Source organism: Gallus gallus, chromosome 1 (assembly GCF_016699485.2).
Source record: "Gallus gallus isolate bGalGal1 chromosome 1, bGalGal1.mat.broiler.GRCg7b, whole genome shotgun sequence".
NCBI classification, from domain to species: domain Eukaryota; kingdom Metazoa; phylum Chordata; class Aves; order Galliformes; family Phasianidae; genus Gallus; species Gallus gallus.
In genome coordinates, this window is record NC_052532.1 from 117286987 (window position 1) to 117308484 (window position 21498).

At 35.9% G+C, this 21498-nt stretch overlaps 1 pseudogene; it reads left to right on the forward strand.

Annotated features, from left to right (window-relative positions):
* Positions 1-1324: 1324 nt before the first annotated feature.
* Positions 1325-1474, forward strand: LOC112531630 (annotated as a pseudogene).
* Positions 1475-21498: the final 20024 nt, after the last annotated feature.

Here is a 21498-nt window from a genome sequence, read left to right on the forward strand (position 1 = left end):
TACAGAAAGATTATAGGAAAAAAACTGTGAATCTTAGAATTTAGTTTAGACATCTATATTTCTGTAATAATATTATCCCATTATAAATTTTTAGCTTTCCTTGTTTTTTTGTTTTGTTTTTGTTTTTTGTTTTTTAATTAATTAAATGTTTTTGAGACATTTTAATACAAGGTAAGTACATATTGTTCAAGGAAACAAGGTTTCTCTATTTTTCTCTAGAGAATTTGCCAATTTGCCTGTAAAACTTGCTTCTTATTTATAGCTTGAACTAAAATTTAGACAACAGCCACTACCTAATTGTGAGATAAAATTATTTTTGTTTAGTATGTAAAATTCAATGTGTAAAGGCATTTAACAGCCTTGAACTAAAACTCTGAAATAAATGCAAGTTTGTTTGAATGTCTCTTCCATTTCTAAATGAGTAAATTGTGCCACAAGTTCTCTATCTGTATTTTTTCATAACACACATGCACTTCTTAAAATTCCACTGATTTTTTTTTTTTTTTTGTCAGTTGACTCAAGTAGGAGAGTACTCAAAAGATGCCTTTTCAATGTTTTATCTTCCAAGAAGACTTGCTTTTAAACAGTCTATGAAGGCACCAAGGGGAAATGAAAGGATATATTAATTCAGAGATGATCAGTAAGTCAGAAATCTCCTCTGGTACATCTTTTGACTATGGAGCTCTTTCTAAATAGCTTGACTGACTATCATATGTTACTGCTTGGATGTATACACTCAGGTAGTCTGTGACTGGCAGTTACAGCATGCTGCAGGGGAGTGTGAAGTGGTTTATACTCTTCAGATCTTTTCCTTGACTTATTTATTCTACAGAGCTGTCTCAAAAATCCAGTTCATATGATTTTGTTAATAATTCAGCACTGTATTGTATCCACAGTATCAAAGTATTTGGAGAGACAGTTTCCCCCAGAAAAGACTACTTTTACATCCAGATATTACTTGATGATTTTTCTGTTCTAGCATTTGAAATGCATGTTGCTTTTGTAAGTAGGCATGTTCTGTACCCAAGATGTTTTCTTCTGTATGGAGCTAAATTTGCTCTTTGTAGATAGATTCTTTCTCTCTTCAGGACAAGCACTGTTGGCCTAGACAGTAAATAAATTGAATTCAAAATTACAACAATTGAATTTAAATTCTTTCAGACAACTGCATTTGAGAAATCCTCATTTCTGTCATAGCCCTTCCTAAGAAATAAGCTCAATGAATTTGCTTCTGTTCTTTACTTCAAGTTAAAATATGACTTTAGGGAAGTAGGAGCATTCTAAATTCAAATTCCGTGCTTGTCAAATCTGGGAATAACCTTTCTGTCTTATATGGTAGGAGAGATAACATGATCAAGAAAGTGATTTTCTCAGGATGAGGTTAATTCTTTGGAAGCTTGCTGTGCTGACCCCTGTAGTTTCCCGAAACACAGGAAACTCAACTATATAATTTGAGGCATTTTTGTAAGAAAATGAAAGGAGTCCTTTAAAATCTAGCAAGTGTATTATTCTACCTAAAATTTTGACCTCAAGCAGCTCTCTTTCATTTCTCTCACTGCCACATCAGTTCTTTCTGTTTCTCCTGGTATTTCCTATGAAAAGATGAATGCTGACAACCAAAGATAAGGGAAGAAGGTTTCTTTTCCATGTACTGCATTTTAAGTTTTGCAATTACTTCTGTTCTAATCAGTTGTTCATTGAGAAAAACAAAAATCCAAAAATGTTGAGTATTTTTTTTGATCTGTTTTTTTCACTAAGAATGTTTTCCCCCAAATAATTTTCTATAGGCATCCCTGAGAAGCTGTGAGATAATCCCTACACATGGAGACACAGTATATGACCATATGTGTATCTGAGACAGCTCTTGGCTGACATTCACAGGATGACCGTAGAGCTGACTTAGCTCTTTCAGAGTACTCTTTCTCTGCTGGAACAACAGCAGCTAGACTATCAGTGTAATCTGCCTACAAACAAAACACCTTCTTATGTCATGTTCAAGTTAGGTTAACAATGCTGTCTAACATGGGAGAGCAGCCTAATGAGGGAATTAATTACATTGCTACCCCAAATCCAATTCATATATGCACAAGGACAAGCATAGTAAAGTCAAATGGACTTCCATAGGCAGGGCATACCTACAACTTCTAAGGACATTTCTACCACTTTCCAAGAACAAATACAAAAGGCAGGAAAGGAGGAAATTATCTGAATGGAGCAACAGCTGTCTAGTGGTACCCAGAAGCTATTAACTGTACTATATAGACTAATATACTTAGGCACAATAACAGAATGTTATTAGTTAAGGGACAACTTTTCTCCACAGTTTTCTGAGACGAAGTAGGAAAACAGTTTGCCTACTGAGATAACAGGAAAAACACAGAAATAAACAAAAACAAAACAAAACAAAACAATGAGTCTACCAGCTGGCAGTTTATCGGTGTTACACTACAAAGCAGAGACAGCTTAGCATGATTGAGTGCCACAGAACAAGTGAATTCAACTGCCCTTTATCCTTCAAATAAGACATGATAGGATGGAATGGAATGGAATGGAATGGAATGGAATGGAGGAGAGGAGAGGAGAGGAGAGGAGAGGAGAGGAGAGGAGAGGAGAGGAGAGGAGAGGAGAGGAGAGGAGAGGAGAGGAGAGGAGAGGAGAGGAGAGGAGAGGAGAGGAGAGGAGAGGAGAGGAGAGGAGAGGAGAGGAGAGGAGAGGAGAGGAGAGGAGAGGAGAGGAGAGGAGAGGAGAGGAGAGGAGAGGAGAGGAGAGGAGAGGAGAGGAGAGAAGAGAAGAGAAGAGAAGAGAAGAGAAGAGAAGAGAAGAGAAGAGAAGAGAAGAGAAGAGAAGAGAAGAGAAGAGAAGAGAAGAGAAGAGAAGAGAAGAGAAGAGAAGAGAAGAGAAGAGAAGAGAAGAGAAGAGAAGAGAAGAGAAGAGAAGAGGAGAGAAGAGGAGAGAAGAGGAGAGAAGAGGAGAGAAGAGAAGAGAAGAGGAGAGAAGAGGAGAGAAGAGGAGAGAAGAGGAGAGAAGAGGAGAGAAGAGGAGAGAAGAGGAGAGAAGAGGAGAGAAGAGGAGAGAAGAGGAGAGAAGAGGAGAGAAGAGGAGAGAAGAGGAGAGAAGAGGAGAGAAGAGGAGAGAAGAGGAGAGAAGAGGAGAGAAGAGGAGAGAAGAGGAGAGAAGAGGAGAGAAGAGGAGAGAAGAGGAGAGAAGAGAAGAGAAGAGAAGAGAAGAGAAGAGAAGAGAAGAGAAGAGAAGAGAAGAGAAGAGAAGAGAAGAGAAGAGAAGAGAAGAGAAGAGAAGAGAAGAGAAGAGAAGAGAAGAGAAGAGAAGAGAAGAGAAGAGAAGAGAAGAGAAGAGAAGAGAAGAGAAGAGAAGAGAAGAGGAGAAGAGAAGAGAAGAGAAGAGAAGAGAAGAGAAGAGAAGAGAAGAGAAGAGAAGAGAAGAGAAGAGAAGAGAAGAGAAGAGAAGAGAAGAGAAGAGAAGAGAAGAGAAGAGAAGAGAAGAGAAGAGAAGAGAAGAGAAGAGAAGAGAAGAGAAGAGAAGAGAAGAGAAGAGGAGAGAAGAGAAGAGAAGAGAAGAGAAGAGAAGAGAAGAGAAGAGAAGAGAAGAGAAGAGAAGAGAAGAGAAGAGAAGAGAAGAGAAGAGAAGAGAAGAGAAGAGAAGAGAAGAGAAGAGAAGAGAAGAGAAGAGAAGAGGAGAGAAGAGGAGAGAAGAGGAGAGAAGAGGAGAGAAGAGGAGAGAAGAGGAGAGAAGAGGAGAGAAGAGGAGAGAAGAGGAGAGAAGAGGAGAGAAGAGGAGAGAAGAGGAGAGAAGAGGAGAGAAGAGGAGAGAAGAGGAGAGAAGAGGAGAGAAGAGGAGAGAAGAGGAGAGAAGAGGAGAGAAGAGGAGAGAAGAGGAGAGAAGAGGAGAGAAGAGGAGAGAAGAGGAGAGAAGAGGAGAGAAGAGGAGAGAAGAGGAGAGAAGAGGAGAGAAGAGGAGAGAAGAGGAGAGAAGAGGAGAGAAGAGGAGAGAAGAGGAGAGAAGAGGAGAGAAGAAGAGGAGAGAAGAGGAGAGAAGAGGAGAGAAGAGGAGAGAAGAGGAGAGAAGAGGAGAGAAGAGGAGAGAAGAGGAGAGAAGAGGAGAGAAGAGAAGTTGGAAGAGACTTTAAAAGATCATATATTCTGTCTGACTGCTTCAGGACTAGCCAAACATTAAAACATGTTAGTGAGGGCATTGTTCAAATGCCTCTTGAACACTGACAAGCTTGTGGCATCAACCACATCTAGGAAACCTGTTTCAGTGTTCAGCCACAAGCAAGGAAAATAAATGTTACCAGTGTCGAGTTTGAACCTCCCTTGGTGCAGCTTTGTACTGTTTGCATGCATCCTGTAACAAGTTAGCAGGGAGAACAGATCAGCACCTCCCCTCTATTGCTCTTGGTCAGGAAGTTGTAGAGAACAGTTAGAAATTCAAGACATTCCTTCTGTAGAAGCTCACTTGGTAGACATTTGGTGTCAAAGAAAACAAGCCACAAGTTTGCATTCTGACCACGAGTGCTGCACATTTAATGGAAAAGGGATTAGGGGCTTTTAGGTTTTGCTTTGTTTTGGATCTCTCTTGGAGCTCAAGACCTCCAGGCTGCAGCCATTATTAATCAAATGATTTTGATTCCGCCAGCAGAGGGCATGAGGAGGCAAAATTTGATTGTAGTGGTACCATTCCCAATTTGTAAGAGAAAGAACAGGATTACTAAAATGCACTTTATGATCACTGAAGTATCAGACCAAGCTGCTGACTGGAAGGAGGGAACTGGAGATGTCCTTCTGAGCAAAGGAAATCCAGGAACATAGCCTCATGCCTTCATTGCATGATTTTCTGCTTTCACAACTCTATGCCCTAGAAGATGACAACAACATCCTGTATGCTTTGCATGGAAACACAACTGTGGGCATATTTTACATCACATAACACCTGTAAATATGTTGATGTGTCATCAGAGTTTATGACCACAGCTTCCAAAGAACTGTCACATCTAAAGCTGTGGATGTAGAACTTTCAAATTTTGTGATAGTTAAGAAAACCATGGACAGGCATTGATTTAAAAATAGAGAAATTATCCATCTTCTCCCCTCAGAAAGGGAGAAAATGGGAAGGTGTCTAGAAGAAAAATGAGATTTAACATTTGTCAGATTATGAAGTTAGGAAAACCAGTTTATGAAAGAAACATTCATGGTATATGAGATCAGATTCATATATACCACATAATAGATTACAGTCACAGAGCTTGTAGATGGATACTTTCCCCGAGAACTTCAGAAAGTGAAACATATAAAGTTCCTACTCACAAAATTCAAAAGAAGCTCACAATAAAAGGAAAGGAAGGAAATAAATTGTTGTTGGAGTAGGGGCATTGCTGGACTCCTTTGCCAAATAATGCTTTTCTGTAGCTGTCATGAGAAGAAATACCATTGTATCGCCCTAGTTTACTTAGGTAAACCTGTGCATTCTTTCTGTACTCTGATATTAAGCGTTAGGAATGAGAGTTTTGTGTTTAGCTACACAAGTGCAAATCCACAAGAATTCATCACTTCTATTAAAATGAAGCATTTCTTTAAAGCAGTGAAGAGTAATTAATTTTCAAAAATTTAAGCTGTAATGAAGTAAAAGAAGTGTTTTCCTATGGTTATTACATCTCACTTTGCTCAAAAACTGCATGGTTGCAGATCAAGTGAGCATATTTTGATCAAATTAAAGGTTCTAGAACCTATTTAGAAAAGCCACTGCACAAAATCTTATAGCTGTGTCCTTCCTATTTTATTGTCCTGGGTACAAGACTTACATATAAACTGCTGCCATGCATACTTTGCATACTACGTGGCAGCTATGATGATTTATATTTACCTACTTATTTACAGATATTTGGCATTTAAATAGCAAACTGTCAGGGTTCAGAATGTGGTCAGGGAGAAAAGCTGCCCATGTAGGCAGTTTGGATCAGAGCCTGGAAACCAGGGGCTGATGGACCCAGGGCTGATGTGTGGTCCTGGACCTGAGCAGAATGGGTGAGCCCTGGGGGATTGTTGAGGGTCATTTAGGGCTGTTGAGGGCCCACACACAAACCGAATTACTGAGAACCCTAAGAGTAACATATGAGTATATAATAAGTAGAAAAGCCGATGTTGTTCTCTCATCACAAGGAAATGAAAGGTTACTTCAGCCACCAAAGAGTAAAGCACACAAAATCAGTAGCTCTCACATCAGATTTAAAAACACTTCCTTATTTCCTCATTTTTCCATAAAACATCTGAATGTTTACATGTACAAGAAGCATCATCATCTTTCTTAGATATTTTTTGAGTGAAATTCACTATCTCTTTGCTATCTTTAAAGCCAGTGCAGAGCTGAATGTACAGTGATAGGATTGAGGCAAGAAATTTGCCTTTCTTGAAAAACATTTTGTACTTTGGTGTGTTAAGGGTACTATTAAAGATAACATTTCAGCTCCACATAGCAATTCATTCTTATGTTCCTATTGAAGTAGCAAGAATGTTGGATATTCAGCATTTCTGAGAACAAAATCACTGTGTCAGTTTCTATATTTAGTTTTAAATTCCATAAGGTAACACTGTTTGCGTTTGAAGATATTGGTCCACTTTTAGAAATTAGATAGGAGCATTCTTATTCTCTACTGATAATCATTCACCTAGCTGAAAATAGCTGCTAGCCTGGAAGTTCAAAATAGCAGTGATCTTGTAAAGGTTTGTGCTTGAGTGAGAATGACCTCTTAAAATAAAGACTGTTTCTATAGTAGAACATTTTTTCTGGTATCCAAAAAGCAAACTCCACAGAACTAGCTAGCCAGCATTCCTTGCATTGTGCTGGGCTTGTTTAGGTTAGAGAAGAGAAGGCTCCGGGGAGACCTCATTGCGGCCTTCCAGTACTTGAAGGGAACATACAAACAGGAAGGGGAATGGCTGTTTTTGAGGGTGGATAGTGATAGGACAAAGGGGAATGGTCTTAAACTGAGATAGGGGAGGTTTAAGTTTGATGTTAGGATGAAGTTTTTCACACAGAGGGTCATGATGCACTGGAACAGGTTGCCCAAGGAGGTTGTTGATGCCCCATCCCTGGATGCATTCAAGGCCAGGCTGGATGTGGCTCTGGGCAGCCTGGTCTGGTGGTTGGCGACCCTGCACATAGCAGGGGGGTTGAAACTAGGTGATCATTGTGGTCCTTTTCAACCCAGGCCATTCTATGATTCTATGATAAGATTCTAAGATATTGGAATGTGTTACATTTAGAAAATAACACTAAGTAAGGCCACAAAACAAGGAGTTATTTGCCTCCTAAATTACTATTTTTTTTCCTATCATCTCTCATACACTATAATTGAACAGTTTGAGTCATGATCGTACTGCAGTTACTTTTCTAATTGTAAGAAACTGATTTACCTTTCAAGACAGGGAAATTGCATTTCCGTAATTATTACACAGTAACACCTTCCTTTAATAAAGCTCTCTTTTGATCTTCTAAGGAAACTGAATTCTATTTTTATGCCTAATTCCTTCATATGTAAATAGATCTGGTTGAATTACTTGCTCATTATACTCTTAGGCAAACATCAATTGTCTTAAAAAAAATAGACTATGTCATTAATCATAGCCATTTGTTGCCCTTTCTATACTCAATCTTGAAATGTGCACTGGGAGTTCATGAATTCATGAAACACATTAAGTGAGAAGCCTTAGAATTATTTCATTATACAAGTTTTTTTTGTTTGTTTGTTTTTTGTTTTTTCTGAGACAGGCTCTGTCCTATTTCTGAGCTACAGCTCTTTACACTGAAGTGGTCAGTGCACAATAAAACTTGGTACATCCCAAACGATGAAGCAGATTTTTTTGACATTTAATCTTACCAATAGTGAAAAATGATATGATATCTACATACAATATTTTTTTGTATTATTACTACAAGAACTACTCTCATCATTGGGAAAACAGAAAGCATTGATAATATCCTCCAGATAGAATAAATCACCTAGAAAACTATCATAGGAAATATAATACTAAAAATGATGAAAAAATAACAATTCCATTCTTGAAATGTTTCATGTCAGAAACTCTGAAATTGTATTATTACAACTTTTTACAAATTTATAAATTTATATAATTTGAATGTCTTATCTTTTTTGAACCAAAAAGTGTCCTAACAAATGCTTACTATAAATATTTACTTCATTTTTCAAAAGCATCATTTCAAAATAATAGCCAACATAGGGTACTTTTCAAAACTTTTCTAGTTTGGAAATGTATTCCATCTCATTCAATGTCCAGCCTTCAAAGAATGCCATAACCCAAAATTAAATAATGAATTTAAAGTCACAGAGGATTAGAACAGGAGAAAATATTAAGATGTGAAGGAAGGATCACAACAAATAGAGAAAATATACAGAAAAATTGTTATAGATGGTTGGAAATTATCTGCAAAAGGGAGAAACAGCATAGTAATCCTGAGTAAATGAACACAGGTTATCCATGGGTAAACTCTAAACCATAGATGTGTCCACCCTTGCTGTATGTTATCAAGGACCCATTTTCTTAATGACCACTTCTCCCTTTTACCTCCTAGCAGAAAGTCTGAGGAAAATTTATATACACCTACAAATAATGTGGTACATCTCATTTATCCATGCTACACTGGCTTTTGAAATGGTTCATAACAAGTTTCTCTAGAACAAAGTGCATCTGCTCTTTGAGGCAAGAATCAACCTCATTTTGGGGCAAATAAGCAGTCTGTATTTGCAGGTAGAATTAACATCAGAATTGTAGATTGGAGGATATCTCTGTTAGACTATCAGTTTTGGACTGAGAATATTGGAGATGCACATGTTGCCAATCCTTGAGTTAAACTGAATAGTTCATATTTAAGGAACTATTGTTTGAGTTCTATGAAAATTTAAATATATATAAATTTATATTCAAATACGAACACATATAAAATATATAAATCTACATAAATATACAAGGGCTGCTCCAAAACTAATACCTCCTATTTCATTATGTTGGCCCACATCAGAGGCCAACAAGTGATGTTGGATGTATGGCAGTAGAAGTTGAATCTTCTCACCAATACTCTGTTGAATTTGTTGCCATACTGTCTGTGCACCCTACATACATAAAAAAAAAAAAAAAAAAAAAAAAAAGGGATAAAAAGGGATAGCTTCATTTTCACTCAGTGAAGTGGAAAGCAGACATTACAATGTCTAATTTTTTTTCTTTCACTTTCTTTATTTCCGTAGTCCACTTACTATTAAGCAACTTTTCAAAAAAGTGAAAAAATACAGAGGCATTTATTAGCTTGTAAGAGCTTATTCATTTAATTTTCTGAAATTGTTGTTTTGACGGTATTTTAAAGAGAATACAATGGAAAAATTACTTCCAGTGAAAATGAGAGACCATCTCTCTTTCTTCTAAGATCTTCCACTCAGGAAGATAAACACCATCACTCTTAACATCCTTCAACATCCTTCTTTCTCTCAGATTTTATTGCTTAGCATGATGCCACGTGATATGGGATGTCCATCTGGTCATTTTGGGTCATCTGCCCTGTCTGTTTCCTCTTACAGCTTCTTGTGCACCCCTAGTATATTTGCTGGCAGGGCAGTGTGAAAAAAAACAGAAACAAACTTTGTTCTGTGTAAGTACTGTTCAGCAACAACGGAAACACTGGTGTGTTTTCAAAACTGGTTTTCAACACAAAACCAGAATATGGCAATATGAAAGCTACTATTAAGAAAATCAGCTCTACCCTAGCCAAAATCAGTTCAACGTAACAATATTGACTGCGGCTAAGGAGCATGATCAACCAGAGGAATGCCAAGCATATTCCTAAAATAATAGACGAGACTTTAAAGACCACCCCGTCAAATAATTATTTAATCGCCAGAAGTTTGCTCTTCTGGAATTCAGGTTTCTGACTGTGCTCTTTGCCAGGCCTATGTTCCTCACGATCACACACTCAACCAGGGCACACACTCACCACAGCCCATACTGCCTCCGAACAACCTCTTCTATGATCTCCTCTGCACTGGTGAGCACCAGGTCTAGTAACACTTTACTTCTGGTCATTTTGTCCAGTATCTGGACCAAAAAGTTATCTTCAACAGATTCCAGGAGTCTCCTGGATTGTTTGTAGCCAGTTGCATTAATTGCAGACACATGGGTAGCTGAAATGCCCTATCAGGATATGAGCGTGTGAGTGCAATGCTTGTTGTACCTGAAGCAAGAGGGCCTCATCAACAGGCTCCCCTTGATCAGGCAGCCTATAGTAGACCCTGATCACCAGGTGTCCTTTATTGAACTAATTTTGACCCTTTTGAAAGGGAACTCCTTTCAATCTATCCACTTCTTAACAAAGAGGGCAACTCCCCTGCCTCTCCTGCCTTGCTTATCATTCCAAAAAGCTTGTAGCCCCCAGTTATAATTGTATGATTCATCCCACCATTCTTCTGTGATAGTAATTAGGTCACAGTATTTTCCATATAGTCTTATTTATTCAAAATATGAAAGAAAAGTATACTTAGGTAATATTTTTCTTAAAAAAAAAAAAAAATCAACTAACCAAAAACACAAAATGCAACCAACTTTAAAACAAAGAATAACACCAAACTGGTAATTAATTTAACTGCTTGCACCAAATAAACAAATAAATAAATTGCTAGCATCTTTAAGCATAAAATTTAGCTCCAGATTCAGACATCTAAATAACAACGTAGCTTGTTATTTAAACTTCAGCCTGAGCTGCCGTCATAGTCAATGAAGATATAGTCAGTACTCAATGCAGTCTAGGGACTCAACTATTCCCAAAATAGACAACTGCTTTAAGATAGCTGTATGGCTCTTTATCTCCACTGACTATATTGACTAGATTGCTGTTGACTATAGTGAGAGCCTAGATTCCAAGCTCATGTATAATCATATGTGCTGCAGAATTTAGCAGAATGATGAAGTTGCCCAACCATATGTTCTTGAATGGGATACTATCCTGCACAGATACTTCTAGAGTAATTGTTGGCACACACAGCATAGTATGCAATGGAATACTGCACTAGAACTTAATTTTAAAAAAAGTCTGCCATTCTGATTTAGGAGATAAATCCTACCCCAAATCAGAGTGTGTTTCTCATAGTTGCTAGCAAACTTTAAGTATCTTGCTAATGAGGAGAAGGATATCAACATATAGAAAGACCCAAGAGCTGATGTGGCTGGGTAAATGGCCTGAGATCTGGGTCTAGGTAATTTACAGGCTTAAAGCAATGTGGTTATACAAGTGATCCAGAAATTTCATTTGTAATGAAGAGCAAGAGTGTGTGCATACTTCACCAGTTCTGATTACTCTGGAGGGATCAAACTGAGCTTTTCTTTAGTATATGCTGCTGGCTTGACCTGCAGACAGAAACTGCAGAAGCTGTATCCCTCATAAAACAAGAGGAACCAAGTGCCGAGAGTACAGGTGGAGTCATCTGTAAGCAGGTTGGGAGGGAGCATTGCCCTGAATCTTGAAGTCCACTGGTGTTAGCTACATCTTAAAATGCAGCACAGATGAATGCATGATACATACTTTGAATGACTAGTAAATGCATTAAAATGCATCCTTAGGTGAAAACAAAATGAATCTGAGTAAAAGAATTATATATGGCCATTTTATTTTTAATTAATTTTAACTTACTGATCATTCAAAACAATCATATTCTTACTATTTATCACAGTGTAGGTTATGTTGTTTAAGATTCAACGAAAATATTTAATTAATATGTTTTCTTTGCTCCTTAACCTTATATTTGTCTTTTTTAATATCCTAGTCGTCCTTCCTAATCCTCATTGTCAATGTTCATATTTTTGCCTATAGCTCATTTTGTTCCATAGTGTACTACTGCTATCTGTGAATCACTGCCAAATTCAGTATGCTAGAAATATGGGCATCTGTAGTCACAACAGGATACAGCAGTAATGGCATCACATTGACATTACCTCCTTTAGTAGTATGGTTCACCAGTGTATCCATAATCTGCAACAACAGAGACAACTCTGCAATCTAAACTTTCATTCTGAAATTAGTTTTAGCTCCAAAATCATATCCATAATTGAATATTTCCAATTCTTGTTCCTATACTTAAAAATTGACCTTTTCCGAGATGTTTTGTATTGTTTCTGTTTTTCCTCTCTCACTCTCTCTTTGTTTTGCACTTAATTTAGGAACATAGGAACAATCAGTACATACATTACTATTAGTACATAGGAACTATCAGTGTTACAAAAATTGCAGTATCATCAACATACTGGAAGATAAAGTATCAGTGCAAACAAGTGAAAATTAGTTTGGAAGAGGTGGTGTTACTGCTCAAGAATATAATGCTTTCATCAGAATGTGCTCTTTTATATTTGATATCGACCAAGAAACTTAAGTAGGTCAGCTTCTGTTAATACAAGATTTTTCTCCTAATTCCATTATCTGTACTAACATCTTAAAGTAGTTATAAAATAAGTCTTTACTGTGCTTCCATGTGCATTTTTTGTTTTCATCTCAGTTATGAAAAACATAAAGCTGTATCTCTGGTGAGCTCGGGAAGAAGCAATTACAAGTTCTTTTTCAGCTGTCTGGTTTTCTAACAGCAGTAGAGAGCTACATATTTCAAAGAACAAAATTTGGATACAGAACAAGACTTAGTTAATAAGAGACATCTCATTACTTTGTTAGATCCTACCTTCTTAGCCTTTGCTAATCCTAGGAAACTATTAAATTGACTATCAAGAATTACTTCAGAAACACAAACTTCTCAAAAGTAAACACTGAATGACATTTGTATATTTTTTACTATCTTCATTTCTTAATATTGCTAGAATTAAGCTATTCAGATCATCAAATCAGAATTAAGCAAGTGTATAATAACAAGTTCCAGCTAGCAATGAATTATTTAATTATTCAATAGAATTAGCATATTTAGCAGTATAATCTATACTCTTTCCCTCTTTAAAATATTTTGCTGTTTTAAGTGCTAATTCAGTTTTGAATTCCTGGGTAGCAACATTTTTCTTTGGTCATTCCTTGATGCACAGTATCTAGTCAGAATTTCAACTTCAGTTTAACTTTGTTGCTCTGTTTTCTCCTGCTATGTGCAAGTGTGCAAAAAAAAAAAAAAAAAAAAAAAAAGTAAAAATAGTGAGAAACAGCCCTATGAACACCAAGGTTTGAGAATAAGGAGGGGAAAGGGGAAAGAGTGGCTCCAGGCATCAGAGCGGAGATTCTGCTGCAGGCCAGGAAAGAGACCATAGTGGAGAAGATGTTTCTATTACCTATGGAAGGACTATACACTGAAGCAGATGAATATTATCTGAACTTCAGCCTGTGGAGAGCCCATGCTGGATGAGATTATTTTCCTAAAGGACAGCACTCAATGGGAACAGAGGAAAGTGTGAGAATAAGGGTCTGACCCTTCTAATGTAGAAGACTACATCAAGGGCAAAATCATTTCCCACCAGCCTGGCTGTTGTCTAAGTTGATGAGACTAACTCTGTGAATAGGTGAAAAGCAGTTATAATATTGAAAGGCATTCAAGTATAAAAAAGAAAATAATTTTTATGCATGTTTCATCAAGAATAAAAATGAAGAAGGCATTATTTGAGATATATATTGAAAATCAAAGGAAAATGAACATTATATTGACTTGGAGAGAAAGGGAAAACTTTACTGATATTCATTAATACTAGGGTTTAAACTTACAATTAGCTAAACTGTTGTTTGACCTTTAATCCCACTGCTTATATTCATTGTCTAAAAACATTTTTGGAAAAGTGACTCGTTAATTTTTAAAATGATATATGAAGCATCTTCCTTTTCTATTAATTTTTGTAGTTACAGTTGGAACCCAAATAAGCTGTAAAAATATAATAATACAGTAAAGCACACAGAAGCAATTTTATTGTTATGATACCATATTTGCTTTCAGTGATAAATAATTCCTTTGAGTGTCAAGTATCAGCAGACTCTTCAAAGGCATTTTCTCTGCCAAATCAAAACTGTAGCCCTGCTCCCTGCTGCAGGAGAGACAACACTTGATCTCAAAGAGGTCAATGTCTGCATTTCCTTTGAGTTCAGAAAGGCATGAATGAAACTCCATTTTTGTATGATTTACAAAACCAGGAGGTCAGAATCAAAACCAGTTATTCTTAAGTTAGAATCACAGAGAGTATTTCTTTGTTTCTTAACACTTTCAACACAAATCATGTAAATGAAAAAAAAAATTATTTGATAGTGGCGACATATGTATTTAATTAAAGAGAAAGCTGAATTAAAACTGAAATGCCAGTTCAGTGGGTGAAATTGAGTTCTTTTTAGCAGAGGAAAATACATTCACAATGAGAATACAGGAACATCTAAGAATTAATTTACAAATGCTCAGAATGAGAAGTTTCTTGCTCACATGTCATTTCAAAGGCTTTTGCGTAGCTTTTAAGTCTGCAAAATATCCAAGGGCACTGCATAGAGCTGTTCATCCCAAGTGTTTGGCAGGACTATAGAATATCCATGCTGGTAAATATGATTTCTGCTGTAGCTCATGAAAAAATTCTCATATTGCTAAGACCCCATATCAGCCATTGTGATTCTATACAATCTTAGATTCTGTGCCTTGCCGTATCCTAAATATATGCACACCTGATCAAATGTCTCTGGAAACAAAAATGTAGAAGGCTAGCTGGCACTGGAGTCTGTCACCTGCATAGAATAAGGCCTTGCACAGTTGACTTTGAGAGGAAGAAACTTGAGAGTGCTCCTGGACCCAGTGTTTACATACCTGAATTGTAAAATAGTGTTGCTCCAGCAGCTGCATGAATAAAATACCAATTTTATTGCCTATGCACATGGTGCAATTTCAAAGGGCTTGATAAGACAGTCAAATAAAAAAAAAATCAAACTTTCCAGACTTTTGTCACCAAGCAGTATTGTTTTCACAGTCAAGATTTTACATGCTACCTCCTGCTGCTAACGCTCACTGGAAGGAATGCACTGTTGCAGCAGTAAGCTTTACTTCATTATCATATATGCCAAGGTATTGTTGTAGAAAAAAGGCTGTTTGCATTTATTTTAATGACTTGCAGTATGACACTTGTTAGGTAGTGAGCAGAAATTTCTAAAGTTGCCTGGAAGTCAGCTTTCATGTAGGTTGTATTAAGTTTTCATGCCTACCCTACTTACATATTTGCTTGTTTAAAAGAATGAAATTTAGAAACATTATTTTGGTTTTTGTATTTTAAATTCAGTGTTCTCCTGAGATTAAAAAAAAAAAAAAATTGCAAGTACTCACAGCTTGAGTTTTGCAAAAATATGCATTTCATACTAATACTTCCTAATAAAATACACTCCCTATAATATTTGTAGATATATTTCTGCAGAATTAATTACAAAGACTCTTCACTGCTAATTTGCAGAGTAATAAACAGAATAAGGAAAGTTTTGTTGCTAAATAGAATGAGTTGTAGTTGTGGACCAATACTGGTCTGGGAAAAGTGTTTTAAGATATAAACAAGATTTCACCACACTGAAGCAGGTGAGGGCTGCAGGTTTTAAGAGTCTAACAAAAGTTCCCATATGAGAAAATGATCAAGGAAGAGTAGAATACAATTATGGCTTTTTCCAGGCCTCATGATCTGGGGACTGTCTTTTCTACACATTTATAATGCGCTGTCATAATTTGGGGCTTTTGTGTGTCCTCTAAGCAGTGAACTCCTATGTGGAAATATGACTGACATTTGGTAAAAGCAATTGGGATCCTTTACCTAGGTTCATGATGAATGCGTCACAAAAAAAAAAAAAAACAAACAAATAAACAAACAAAAAAAAACAGTATAAAGCACTAGTTTTATTAGTGTCCGTATAGTAGAGATGGTGAAGATATAAGTTATGTAGACAGGTGACAGTGGCCAACAGCTTTGTATCGGGAGAGACTGAATCAGCAAAGCTACTGATACTGGCTACTAATTTCCTACCATCTTTTTCATTGCTCCCTCCTCCTACTGGTGCTGTGGTCATGGGGTAACAAAGAACACCAAGAACATAAAACAGGGAGCTAAACACCTATTACCTGAGAGTTATAAGAAAAATAAAACCTTATTTGTGATACTGCATGGAATAAACAGTTTCTCATGAAAAGACATTAGGTCCTGATGGCACTAACCTAGGCCCACCCTTGGGCCTACAGCCCAGCCTGGCTTCAGCCTGTGCCAGGGCACCTGCCCTGGTGGCCCTAGCTTCCCTGCTCTTCAGGAGGCAGTGGGATGGGCTGTCACTAAAGTTGTTTTTCTCTAAGGGAATTTGTGTTTTCCTATAAATCAAATTACTCAGTTCTTTTACACAAGCTGGGCTGTTGTACTTTTTCCTCCACTTATAGAAACACTTTCCTCCTTTCACCTCATATAAAGTATTTAGATCCAATTGTTCTTCTGGGTGATAAATATTTTTATCTATTACAGCAAGCATACAGCATACTGTGATCTCTTCAGTCACCTCACAAATTCATAGGAACAGCAATTCCAAACCATCACAAACATCAAGGAAATGCTGCTACATTTCAGATCTTAACACTGAAATTTGAAAGATGAAAAACAAAGCTAAAGGGGCAAATGACAATAAAAACCAAAATGCACCCTGGTGTGGAAATAAGAAAAGCATTGTTCAATTGTTCAGTAGAAGTGATTGATATTGGAAATAGATTTGCTGTGGTGGATATTAGAAACAGAAGCATTAAGAATCCTTGTTTTTCGCTCTGGGCTTTATTTTTTTCTGTGACTTTTTAGAATCCCTCCTTCTAAACATTCGTGAAGAGAATACATAAAATGAGGTTACTAAAGCCAACAAATTTACCAAGATCTTATAGATGCATATATTTTATACTCTTCTCTAGGAATGTTTTATGATCTGACATTTCTGATAGCCACTCTGCATAGACAAAAATTTCATTTAATTTCTATTACCAGTAATAATCAACTATCAAACACAGATTGTAAAGTTCCTTTAATTAACTTCTTTGTTTGTGTTTTAAAGCTGCTTACATTTTAACATTCAAAAAAAAAAAAAAGTTACTATTAAGTTGAACTTTGCTTTTTTTGAAGAATTCATAATATCTAGCATTACATTTTTTATGCTTTTTATTGCTTAAGCATAAGTTCTCAATCTTTTCATCTACAAGAATTTATATCAGTTTAATTTATGTTCTTTTGCTTTGTTTTGTATTTCCCAGCTATCATTTTTCTCATTGATTTTCCTTTCTGCCTGCTTTATTCTTTCTAGTTTGGCCTGATACAGAACCCAGTGCATCGAAAATGTTTTCCTAATTTATTTATTTTACTTTAGTTTGCCACCCTTTTTCCTTCACCCTCTTCAGTCTTTCTTTCCTGATCTGATTTTCTGAATTTCTCCATCTTCTCTTATTTTCTCAAGTTCTCCAACATTTGTCTCCTTTAGCAAATGATCTTCATCTTTTCCAACATCCCTGTGATCTTCATATTTCTTTCCTACCTAATTTCATTACTTTGTACACAATCTTCAAAACATGTCTTCACCACATCTTCCTTCTTCAAAGATACTCAAAACTGTCTGTTCTATCTTCTGAGCATGCTGTCTTTTTCCCTTTTCTTGCCTTTCTTCTTTGATAAGTCATTCAGCTTCATGTGCACATGTAAAATTCTGCCATTGATAAAAGTAAATGAGACAAGACATGTCTAGGATTTTTGTGTAGAGTCCCTTCAATTTGAAGGTTTCTGGTTCCACCACTGAGTTATGTGGCACTGGGTAGTTCACCAGCTCTCTGCCTCTGATAATTTTCTTTTTCTCACTGATAAGAATAACAAATCATTTCTCTTTCACAAGTATTCTGTGGGAATATATATATGAAATTATAATAGTCTGACATCATAATAATGGGGTTATGTAGGAGTCATATACTGATAAGAAGTTTGAGTTGTTGTACACACACATGTGCTTTGAGAAAAGAAACTGGAGGTATGTTTACTATTTAGCATACTCACAAAGCATAGTATTGGAAAAAGATCTTTTGTTGGATTTTAGCAAGTATAATTGAGTGAGACCCATTCTTCAGATTACCCAGGGTAATAATAATGCTAAATATTTATTTTCAACTTTGAAAGAAGCACTATCTTTAATAATTTCAAACATTCTAGGATACAATGGTGACTCTACAAAAGGACTTTGTGTACAACTCTGAATTCCAAAGGAAGAGCAGATTTAAATTGCTCATAGTTTGAGGTACAAAAGTAGCTTTACTTTTGTGTTCAAATTTCTAGATAAATAAATTAAAATATACCTTTATATTATCATTGGTTTTGTTCAGTATTCTTTCAAAAATAGCTAGGAAGGAAATGTTTTGAAAATTTATAAGTTTTATTCTGAAACTGTGAAAAATGTCAATCTAATTTTGGGAAACATACTTTTATAACGGTAGTTTCTAGTTTTATGTATTTAAGGCATTTTTTTTTCTCTTCTCCAATGTAGTTCTGTTGTTTTCCTTTTAATCTGATGAAGTGAAGGTGTAGGAAAAAAGAAAGCAGTAATTCAAAACTATTTCTCAGTCATTATGATTTTATACTTCAATACTATCCATAAATGTTGTAAGATTTAGTTTATGTTTTTTGTGGTTTTTTGTTTTTTGTTTTTTTTTCTGAAAATCTGGAAAAAAAAACTGGAAATTTATCTGGGAGTAACTTTCCCTGTAAGAAAACATTTTATTTTCTCTTCATAGATGTTGATACAGTAGATCTAATCTTTAGCAAAGAGGTATTTTTAGCCACCTAGGAGAAAGAACCACAGTTAAACCATCAAGACCCATTCAATCTTTAGGTTGTTAAATCCTGGGGAGGCACATTATAGCATACACTGTCTGTGTTTTCTTGTCTTAGTTTCAGCTGGGACCATATTGTTTTCTTCAGACTGTCTGGCATGATGGCATGTTTTGGTTCTAGGAGAAAAATAACGTTGATAACACACCGATGTTTATAGTTGCTGCTGATCAGTTTTGTTCAGAGACAAGGCCATTCTCAGAGAAGGGGCCAAGGCACTTGGAGGGAACAGAATTAGGACAGCTGACTTAAACAGACCGAAGGGATAAAGAAGGAGTTTTGAAAGGGATATGAGTTCATCTTGCTCTCTTCTGCTGTTCAAGGGCTAGTTGGGCATCAGTTGGGAGGTGGTGAGCATATATGAGTATATAGTCATTATTATTATCCTTTTTCTTTTCTGTATCTTAGTAAATAGTTTTCAAGGTCTACTTTTGTTGTTAATTTTTTTTTTCTCAATTCTTTCCTCCATCCCAGAGGAAAGAGGATGGGAATGAGTGATCAACTGTGTGGTGCTCAGCCACCTGCTGTGCTAAACCACAACATTTCTGTATATGCAGATAGAAAAATTGTATTGTTAGCCTTGTCATGTACATTCAGGAAGTCAATTCATTACAGTAAATTGAGAAACAATACTAAGGCATTGATTTCCTGAATATTTAAAATTTATATGTATTTTAGCTGTCCACTTGAGTAGAAGTTGGTCAAGAAAACAGCTCTGAATTAAACAACCTTTCTTATGAAACCCTAATTTGAATAAATGTACCTATGAGCCTCCAGTATGTTAGTATTCAACTTGTTAAGGAAAAAATGTTTTTATAGATGATCACCACAAAATAATTCTCTGGCTTCTGAGGCACACAGAGTAAATCATACAAATATGCTAGCATGTCAAATCAAAGTGAATTCCTTCAGGCAAAAGCTCTTTGTTCTGAAAGCTAAAGGAAGATCAAAAAATGAATTGTGAGATGTAGGTCACAATACTATTCCATTCATTTTGTTACTAAAAGGCTGTTAGTTAAGTATGCAATTGTAGTAACTGTACACAATGGTATCTGTAGCTATACCATTCTGAAGCAAATGCTGTATGACTTCTTTATATAACCTGTTTTATAGAGTTTTATACAGTTTCATTGTTTCAATATGAAACAAATCTTTAGATATAACACAATTTGAAACTGTACACAAACTGAATTCTTTCTCTGTTTTTCCTAGAGGGGAGAAAAAAAGTAAGTAGTACCAAGGAATTTTAAGCTTCAGCAGTTTGTTCATAACTTGAGCAAAAAGCTCCAGGAAATAATATATTATTAATATTTTAATATATTTATGCCAGATGATTTTCAAAATATGATCTCAATGGGGAGATTTCAGTTTTTCTGTGGATTCTTTTCTTCTCAACCAGAAGAAGTAACTGCACATTATTCTCTCCTCTTCTTCCTTAAGCTACAGACTGCATTGTTTGAATGGCTATGTATTAGTGGATGAAGGAAATACATCCTTTTCTTCCTCAATAGAGCTACATCCAAGGTAACGTAATCACATATATATTTAATATATGGCTTGTTTAAGTCCATTTGGAAGATGATAATGAATAATTAAAGAAGTAATTATTTCAACTGCACAGAAGTATTCACTCAAGTGCCATGATTTCTCACTGACAGTCTCACATTTACATTTTTTTATTTGGAGTGAACATGAAAAAAGGTAACACTGCTCTGTGAAGGTGTCATATTGTGAATGTTTCTAACAGGTAATTTCCCCATCAGAGTCTGGGAAGTGAACTGATCTTCATATTCTTATGGGGATATAACTTGACTTGCAAAAAAGATGGAAATGATCCTTTGCAACTAGTCAGTGTGGAAAAACCACTGGAAACCAAATAGTAAAAATGACATGAATATTGTAGTAATTCTAAGCTTCATAGAAAATAAGAAGACAGCTGGAAATACCTTATACTGGCTTCCAGTGTAAGCAAAAGGTGAAAAAGCTATTAAGAAATGTTGCCTACATCATAAGTACAAACCATATCAAATGGATAATCTGTATTCTGCTGACATAGAAACTGTAGATTCTTATACTGAGGAAGTTTTATGACAAGTTGGAAAGAAGGACATTGTTCTTTAGTTTTATTTTTACTTCTTCTAAGTTTAGCTTCTGGAAAATATAGCTTGTTACTGGGTTTAGATATGATAGTTTCTGAAAGTTTTGTCCTCCTTAAATTATCCTATGTTGACAAGATATAGCCAATCAGATTTGAGAGTGAAAAAACGGCTTGCAGCAATTTATCTAAATCCTTTTAAAGTATATTTCTAACAAAATCTGAAACTGTGTCATTTTTGTACTGCAAAGCTTGTTTATAGTTTTCTTTAATTGTTTAATGTGAGCCTATTGATTTATCCTATTGCTTAATAGGATTCACTGGAAGCTGGAATACAGTCATGTAGGAGCAGTATTTCTGAACAATGTATTTACATCTGTAATGCTAGAAAACCAAGATGTTGCCAGGTTGAAACAGGCAACCATATCTTATATATTAGGAAATCCTGAAACACAATCTTTTAGAAAAAAATGTGGCAGTGGGGAGAATTGATGACAACTAGAATTATAAGTAAATATA